This window comes from Trachinotus anak, unplaced genomic scaffold, assembly GCF_046630095.1.
Source record: "Trachinotus anak isolate AG129_WGS33_773 ecotype Australia unplaced genomic scaffold, CSIRO_AGI_Tana_v1 ptg000080l, whole genome shotgun sequence".
NCBI classification, from domain to species: domain Eukaryota; kingdom Metazoa; phylum Chordata; class Actinopteri; order Carangiformes; family Carangidae; genus Trachinotus; species Trachinotus anak.
In genome coordinates this window covers 187-2,500 of record NW_027273931.1, presented here as the reverse complement: position 1 = coordinate 2,500, position 2,314 = coordinate 187, and positions in this window count along the sequence as shown.

The following is a 2,314-nucleotide window of genomic DNA, read 5'->3' as shown; positions in this document are numbered from 1 at the left end:
TATCACCCAGCCACTGGCCCTGTGACATTAAAGGGCCACACAGCACCTCCACAGGACCTCCACAGCCACACACACATGCCTCTCTCCCCTGTATCAGAGCTCCAGGAGCCAGGCTCATGGCCCAGCTTCTCCCCCTGTGATATTAAAGGCCCACACAGCACCTCCACAGGACCTCCACAGCCACACATCCATGCCTCTCTCCCCCTGTGTCAGAGCTCCAGGAGCCAGGCATATCACCCAGCCACTGGCCCTGTGATATTAAAGGGCCACACAGCACCTCCACAGGACCTCCACAGCCACACACACATGCTTCTCTCCCCTGTATCAGAGCTCCAGGGGCCAGGCTCATGGCCCAGCTTCTCCCCCTGTGATATTAAAGGCCCACACAGCACCTCCACAGGACCTCCACAGCCACACACACACACATGCCTCTCTCCCCTGTATCAGAGCTCCAGGGGCCAGGCTCACGGCCCAGCTTCTCCCCCTGTGATATTAAAGGCCCACACAGCACCTCCACAGGACCTCCACAGCCACACACACATGCTTCTCTCCCCTGTATCAGAGCTCCAGGGGCCAGGCTCATGGCCCAGCTTCTCCCCCTGTGATATTAAAGGCCCACACAGCACCTCCACAGGACCTCCACAGCCACACACACACATGCCTCTCTCCCCTGTATCAGAGCTCCAGGGGCCAGGCTCATGGCCCAGCTTCTCCCCCTGTGATATTAAAGGCCCACACAGCACCTCCACAGGACCTCCACAGCCACACACACATGCCTCTCTGCCCCTGTGTCAGAGCTCCAGCACCCAGGCATATCACCCAGCCACTGGCCCTGTGACATTAAAGGGCCACACAGCACCTCCACAGGACCTCCACAGCCACACACACATGCCTCTCTCCCCTGTATCAGAGCTCCAGGAGCCAGGCTCATGGCCCAGCTTCTCCCCCTGTGATATTAAAGGCCCACACAGCACCTCCACAGGACCTCCACAGCCACACATCCATGCCTCTCTCCCCCTGTGTCAGAGCTCCAGGAGCCAGGCATATCACCCAGCCACTGGCCCTGTGATATTAAAGGGCCACACAGCACCTCCACAGGACCTCCACAGCCACACACACATGCTTCTCTCCCCTGTATCAGAGCTCCAGGGGCCAGGCTCATGGCCCAGCTTCTCCCCCTGTGATATTAAAGGCCCACACAGCACCTCCACAGGACCTCCACAGCCACACACACACACATGCCTCTCTCCCCTGTATCAGAGCTCCAGGGGCCAGGCTCACGGCCCAGCTTCTCCCCCTGTGATATTAAAGGCCCACACAGCACCTCCACAGGACCTCCACAGCCACACACACATGCCTCTCTGCCCCTGTGTCAGAGCTCCAGCACCCAGGCATATCACCCAGCCACTGGCCCTGTGACATTAAAGGGCCACACAGGACCTCCACAGCCACACACACACATGCCTCTCTCCCCTGTATCAGAGCTCCAGGGGCCAGGCTCATGGCCCAGCTTCTCCCCCTGTGATATTAAAGGCCCACACAGCACCTCCACAGGACCTCCACAGCCACACACACATGCCTCTCTGGCCCTGTGTCAGAGCTCCAGCACCCAGGCATATCACCCAGCCACTGGCCCTGTGATATTAAAGGCCCACACAGCACCTCCACAGCCACACATCCATGCCTCTCTCCCCTGTATCAGAGCTCCAGGAGCCAGGCTAATGGCCCAGCTTCTCCCCCTGTGATATTAAAGGCCCACACAGCACCTCCACAGGACCTCCACAGCCACACACACATGCCTCTCTCCCCTGTATCAGAGCTCCAGGGGCCAGGCTCATGGCCCAGCTTCTCCCCCTGTGATATTAAAGGCCCACACAGCACCTCCACAGGACCTCCACAGCCACACATCCATGCCTCTATCCCCCTGTGTCAGAGCTCCAGCACCCAGGCATATCACCCAGCCACTGGCCCTGTGACATTAAAGGGCCACACATCACCCCCATAGGACCTCCACAGCCACACACACATGCCTCTCTCCCCTGTATCAGAGCTCCAGCACCCAGGCATATCACCCAGCCACTGGCCCTGTGACATTAAAGGGCCACACATCACCCCCATAGGACCTCCACAGCCACACACACATGCCTCTCTCCCCTGTATCAGAGCTCCAGCACCCAGGCTCATGGCCCAGCTTCTCCCCTGTGATATTAAAGGCCCACACAGCACCTCCACAGGACCTCCACAGCCACACACACATGCCTCTCTGGCCCTGTGTCAGAGCTCCAGCACCCAGGCATATCACCCAGCCACTGGC